Raw genomic sequence first — 7,249 nt, 5'->3', positions numbered from 1 at the left:
CCCTCAGCAGTGTACTTGGTCGATCTGCCTGTTCTGCTCCCCGCTCTCTGTCTGGTGAATCCTCTCACCCTCTGCATCTCTGGCCTGTACCCCAGTTCTGTACGAATAAATAAATCTAAATAAAGTAATTAATTTAATTAAATTAAAAAAGAAGGAAAGAAGTTAGTGTGTCATCATTCTATGAGCAACTAGTTGAAAAAGAAGCATGGATAACAACCTTGGTAATAAATTCCTGAACCCCCTTTCATCATGTTGCTGGCCTCATCAAAAAATGATAGGATAAGAGCCCTGTATCTTTATTATTCAATGTCCATGTCTTCATTCTTTCAGTCAGACTTTAATCTTTTCTTACTTTTTAAGTAAGCCACCTGGTTAGCTATCAATCATAGTCTGTAATATGAGTGTTAGGTCAGTTCATTGATCTGTTCTCCATAGAACATTTTAAATGCTAAAATCTAAGTTAAAGATTAGGTAAATGCTAAGTGACAACATTCAAAACATGATAAAACTATATTTTCTTTTTTTTTTTTTTAACTGACTTGGTTTTCCTTGCCTACAGTGATCTCACAGAAATGACAGGTCATTTGACATAACAACATTAATAATAGTGAATATTATTTTAAAATTTCTTCTTTTTGCTAAGCACTTTTATATGAATTTCCATTTTACCAGAACTTGATCTGAAAAAACTATTTACTCTTTGTAAGTCATTTCCATCTGAGTTCCATCTGAGAGCCAGAATTCATACAAATCTCCTTTTTCTTCTTTTCTGTCATTTTCATAAATCTTTGGGCATGAAGATTGTTCTCATGTGTGTTTGTTTTTATTTCCAATCTCCCTCCTCTTTATGCTTTCTTTATTTACTGTTGAAATTGCCTCAACTATAAACATTTTAATTTCTCTGAACCTGCCACTTTCTTTATCCATAAATTATGAGGTATTATAGTACTTAATTCACAGGATGATAGTAAAGATTAAATTGTATAATAAATGAAAATCATTTAAAATTGTGTCTGGTATTTTGGAGGGGGTAGGATTACAACTTCCTATGATATACAAGCCATGTTTTTTAAGTGTATAATTTTTTATTATGGTAATGTTGGTTTACAAAATAATATATGCTCTAGGGGCATAGGTTCGCAACTCTTTAGAAGTATGCTACCACACTGTGCCTACCACCAAGCACCACAGTCCTCCATGAGACACGTGCTGTAGTATTAAATTTCTTAGTGACAATAGAGAGAACCAGCACCCCATTTTTCTCTCTCATGTACATGCAGAGTTTGGGGAATTTTGTGGTGTTTATGAACACTGCCACTTTTAAAGAATGTCTCTTTTGTGTGTTATATGTTGCACTCACCAAGAGAATGGGCATTCGGCCAACTCTGTAATTGTTGTTAATTTACTGTATCATTAACAGAATTAGTCATTGTTTCATTTTAAACTGTGTTGAAATATAGCTTACTTCTATACTATTGTGGGCTATATGAAAAATCAAACTGTCATTTCTAGCTAGTTATGATGAACATTGTATTGTCTTGTATAGGTATTGAATTATTAATCTCTTATGATAAATAACTGCCACTTTGTTTGTCTACAAACATAAAATTTATTACCTCTTCACAAAGGATAAAGGAATGCTATGTGTTACTTCCATTTTACATTTAGCAAATCTGTAAATATAAACTGATCTTATAGAGTTGCCTTTGTACTGTGTGACCCATAAAAAATGTAAACAAAATAAAAAAGGGGGCATTGTCCTTGTATTTATGTATCTGTCACTGCCTTTAATTTAACAGCAAGTATCATATGGCCAGTCATTTATTATACACTTTACACGGAAGCCATTAAGCTGTTGGGCTTCATAATTAATTGTCATTATGTATGAGACACTTTTGCAGTTATAAAGCAGAAATGAATCATCTTGTCTTAGAAATGTAGGTTCATTGGACATCTGTTAAATTATGTCTCCTCTTGCAGTACTAATTAATAAGTAAGTGTTGTTGGATCAACACAGCCCCACATAATGGCTCAAGTTCAGTGTTCCAGAGCACATGAGCCAGCATCTGATTTGAGAGGTGGAGAGGAGGGAGGGAGGCAGGGAGAGTGAAGGTAGAGAGTGTAGGTTCAGGTTTCCTTGTACTCCCAGACTTTGATTGGGCACCTGTGGCATAGGTGCTCAATTATATAAGAGTAGAAATATTTAAGTCATATTTTGTGTACATGTTTAAGTTTAGATATTAGAGAGTCTTCATTTCTATCTCAATTATTTGGAATTCAGCAGGATTTTAATCCATTTATGATCATGTTACTGGAAAATGTGTCCAAGCTATAAAACCATTTGTAGAAAACTCAAAACAGCGAGCTTTTAAAAATTCTTTAACTGTTTTTAAATTACTGTGTCATTTTTTAAGTGACCCTTAAAAGGCTGTTAAAATCCAAACTTTCACATGGTAAACTTGTATGCCTGGAGCTTAAACTTTCCTATTTTTTAAACTGATTGCGGAAGGAATCCTCTATATGCATATAAGACAACATTGATTGAATTGGTTTCCAGCTACTGTGTCCTTACCGATAATATCTTGTTCCAAGTAAAGTAATTGAGGTGCCATCTATAATTTAAGGGATTTTTATAAATATTTGCATATAAGTCAGCTTTGGCTACAAATTTTATTGCTTTGAATTTTGGCATATTTGACATAATCTGATTTCAAATTAGTGTTCTCTTTGAGACCCATGAAGAAATAAATACAAAACACTTCACAATCCAGGGTACGTGGGATTCATATGGGAAACTAAATAATGTAAACTGAGGATGAACTTGCACTCAAACATACTGTCCACACTACAGTATGTCCTACCATTCTGAAACTTAAGACAATAGAAGGAATCAGAATAGACAATAATCATGTAAAGAGAGAAAAGAATATAAAATATAATGGAAGGACAAGTTGTTAATGAAAGAAGAATATATACAGCCTTTCTGATCTGCCATCTGCAGAGGAGCTGCCACCGAGGTACAGATTTTGGTGAAACCAACCCTTCCAGGAAAGAATACCACTCTCAAGGTTGCACCCTTGAATACAATAGAAACTATAAAGGCCAAGATCCAGGATAAGGGAGGATTCCTCCTGATCAGCAGTGACTGATTTTGCTGACAGGTAACTGGAAGATAGACAGACTTCTCTGACTTTCTTTCTCTGGCTATAACTTTTCTAAAGACATCCGCTCTTCATCTTGTCTTGAGACTGTGTAGTGGTGCTAAGAAAAGGAAGAAATCTTACACTACACTCAAGAAAAATAAATATAAGAGAAGGTTAAACTGGTTGTGCTGAAATATTATATGGTGGATAAGAATGGTAAAATCAGTCACCTTCATGGAAAGTGCCCACTTAATGAATGTGGTGCTGGAGTTTTTATAACCAGCCAGTTTGACAGACATTATTGTTGCCAAATGTCTGAACTAGTGTTTCAGCAAAGCAACAGACAAGTAATTGTGTATAGGTTAATAATAAAAGACATTAACATTTTACACAGTGAAGAAAACCCAACTTTATTCAATAAAGATGTGTTTCTGAAATTGTCTGTATAAATTGAACTTTTGTGAATTAGGTAAGATGGAATCTAATATTGGTCCCTACTCAAGTCAAATCAAATATCATCCCCTGCAGAGCTGAGAGTAATCTGTTACTTCGTGGTAGCAGAGGGTCCTGGGAATTGAATAAGATGCTTTCATCTTCTGAGGAATGTACTGCTCACATAGGAGAAAAACCTGTTAACAGTAACTGTGTCCAGCAGTCAAATGTAACAGGTTGTGCAGTCTCATTAGGTGCGGAAGAGGAGTCATCTTTATGGCTTCTCAGTAGTATTTTATATAATTCTTTAGTGCCAGTTATTCAAGGCAAACCATAGTTCCGGGTTTGTTTAGTTGTGGAGATTTCATTTTGTTTTGTTGTTTTTTAGTTTGTCTAAGAAGTATGATTCCTTTCACTTAAAATGAGGTTTTCTAGTTATTTTGTCACAGACACTTAGAATAATCATCGGATGTGTTGGTTCTTAAGTGTCCTTAACTCAGTTTTTTTAAAAAAGCTTTTTAAAAAGGGCCCTCCCTGGTGGTGCAGGGTTAAAGCACAGCACTAAGAAGCTAAAGCCACTTCTTCATGAGTTCAATCCCCACCTGCCCCAGAGGTGACTCACCCTCATGGCACGGCAGACCTCTCCTGACCCGCCTGCTGCTTCCCTCAGCAGTGTACTTCCTCTATCTGCCTGTTAATGCTCTCCACTCTGTCTCTGGTGACACCTCTCACCACCCCTGCACCTCTAGCCTGTACCCCAGTTCTGTATGCATAAATAAATAAATCTTTTTTAAAAAGCTTTTAATAAAGAAATTTCAAAGCAGGTGGTAATACTGATTTTTTTTAAGTTATACTAACAGTTTGTTTGAATAACTAGTTTTATATTTTGCCTAAAGCCTAGATTCATTTGAATATTAACCTTGCTGTTTTGGGATCTTTGTTAATGATTCACTGATTTGTGGCAAGAGTTTCCAAGTATTGCCTCTCTAAATCTCCACAGAATATTATTTTTAAAAGAAATGTGTTTCTCATTGATCTCATACTTACTTAGTAAAACTACAGTGCCATTTTTCGCCAAATAAAAATTTTTTCGAAATGTAAACTATGTGTAAAATAGAGGTTATCACTAAAATTATTTTAAATGTTCGTTTTGAACAAATGTTAGTATCAGCCTCCCAGTTTGCAGGTGTTTATTTACTCTAAAACACTTTTTCTTTATTATGTGAAGCCAGTTTAACAGAAATATTTTATTAAAATATTTTGCTCTGTTCTGTATACTCACAGCCTACATGATATCTTACAACACTATTCTTTGTATATAGAATGTTGTCTATGCCCTGGGCAAGCAGAATATTAAAAATACAATCAAAGTAATGGGGAAATTATTATATGAACACTGAACATCTTTAAATAATGTTGTAAAGTCAGGAACTGTGGGAAAAAGCAAGCAAGACGAACTACTTAAATTCTGCTGGGTCTCAGGCAGTGTATTAGAATTTACTGTGTTTTTCATTCTTCATTGCCACGGTGGCTGTTGTTTTCCCCATTTTACAAATCAAGCCTTAGGGTTCCTAAGTTGATATGTCCAAAGTAACATTGCAGCTCTGTCCAGCTAACTCCCAAAACCATATATTCTTTACGCAAGTAAGACTTGAATCTTGGAACTAGTATGCGCCTTAGAAATAATCTAGCTGAAGTCTCTCATTTTGTGAGGAACTATGGATTCAGAATAACAAAATGACTTATGCTAGATAAGTCACTACTTAATAGCATTATGTTATATGTAATAAAAGTCAATACAAAGATTTTTAACTTTTTAAACTTTTGTTTTAATATTTATTTATGTATGCATACAGAACTGGAGAACAGGCCAGATTTGCATGGGTGATGAAAGGATTCACCAGAGTTAGAATGAGGAGCAGAACAGGCAGATTGAGTACACTGCTGAGGGGAGCAGAGGGCACTGCAGGAGAGGTCTTCTGTGCCACGTGGGTCACCTCCCTGGCTAGGGATTGAGCTCACACCAAAGTGTTTGCAACCGGTTTTGCGGTGCTGTGCGTTAACCCATTGCACCACCAGGGAGGACCCTCTTTCTAAAATTATTTTGAAAAGGAAGTGATTCTGTGAAGTACAGAAATAGCACAGTTTCATTTTAAAATACCTTTTAGATAAAATATTAACGGATTAGGTAAATAGATGTATAGATACACAAGAATATGTGTGTGTGTGTGATTTTTTTTTTTCCCTATTCCTATTCTAGTGAATTAATATGCAGGGATGCATTCCTTCTGGAAGTTTCAGGAAGAACTCCATTTCCTTGCCTTTTCTACCTTATGGAGGCTGCTGACCCTTCTTTGCAGCACTCTGACCTTTGCTTCCATCACAACACTTCCCACTGATCTTCCTGTCCATTTTAAAAGCCCCCTGTGGTTATATTGAGCCCACTTAGATAGTCATCTTGCCTCAAATCCTGAATAACGCCTACTAAGTCCCATTTACCAAGTAAGTAACATAGTCACAGTTTCCAGGGATTAGAACATGGGCATCTCTGGGTGAATAAGGGCTCTGTTCTGACCATCCTATATATACATCTACATGCCCATAATAAGGAACCCACAGGTCCTTATCAGTTCACATGTATTCTCTCCTAGTTCCCCTAGGTTTGTTGGTAGGGTCTAGAAAAGAATACTAGCTGTTTCAAGAACTTTTATTAACAAGATTTTGCTTTGGTTGTGGAGTACTTTTATTGCAATTATGTCATACATTTATATGGACATTTATATAGAACACATCAATTAAAATCCTCCTCATTAAGAGTCATCTAGGATTTAGCCATTCTGGATAAGTGAGTTTCCTGTATCACTGTATCAAAAGCATGTTTTTAAAATTTTCTTAATATTTGAAAAGTATTCTGAAATGTGCTTTGTTCCCTGCTTTTAAGAACAGTATATTCAATATAATTTTACCTCTCCTTGAGGAATGATAGCTATTTTCATAAACATCAGTATTAAGCTGTGCCTCAAGTACAACTATAAATATAAACATAGGTGTGGGTTGTGTGTAACATAGTTGAGTGAATATTAACCCTTAGAGTGAAAATAAAATTTTCTTTATGGTCATTTTTTAATTTTTTTGTCAAGAGAATGAAACAAAGGAAATATAGCTGCCTAGACCCCTCATAAAGGACATGATGGACTTTTGGAAAACTGAGTCAAAAATCAGAGTTATCTCATGGAGGATGAGAGTGGAAGGAGGAGAGTGTTTTCTCAGCCTATAAAAATCTAACAGTTGCAGATCCTTTGATATTGTCAGTATTCAAAGCATCATTTCCTATTTCTGCATTACTTAATGTCTAACGATTACAGATGAGTCTTCATCAGTTTACATGTATATTCTCTCCTTTTTCGTCCGAGTTTGTTGACAAGGGTCTAGAAAAGAATGCTGGCTGTTTCAAGAGCTGCTAATAGTAAGCTTTTGCCTTGATTGTGGAATACTTTCATTGTGACCATGTCATACCTTTAAAAAGTTCTCTTTAGAATTTAAACAGGCAGTAGCAACAATTTTAAAAAAATATATGCTTGTAGCAGGAGTATAATGGACCAGGCGAGAAAATAACAAAAATAATGAACAACCATAGACCAGAGACATTCTGTGGGGGTGGAGTGGGGAATGGG

The 7,249-nt window shown here is 35.3% G+C and overlaps 1 protein-coding gene and 1 pseudogene across 2 annotated transcripts in view; both read left to right on the top strand.

The window, feature by feature from the left end:
• Positions 1 to 3,494, top strand: part of LOC105854313 — a 17,095-nt pseudogene extending 13,601 nt beyond the window's left edge.
• UBE2E2 (ubiquitin-conjugating enzyme E2E 2) overlaps positions 1 to 7,249 on the top strand; it is a 263,927-nt gene that overhangs the window by 217,159 nt on the left and 39,519 nt on the right. The window lies entirely within an intron of this gene.

This window comes from Condylura cristata, unplaced genomic scaffold (genome assembly GCF_000260355.1).
Source record: "Condylura cristata isolate star-nosed mole 26May11 unplaced genomic scaffold, ConCri1.0 scaffold00033, whole genome shotgun sequence".
Lineage (NCBI taxonomy): Eukaryota > Metazoa > Chordata > Mammalia > Eulipotyphla > Talpidae > Condylura > Condylura cristata.
Note: the sequence above shows the minus strand (reverse complement) of the source record. Positions and strands in the feature narration are given on the sequence as shown.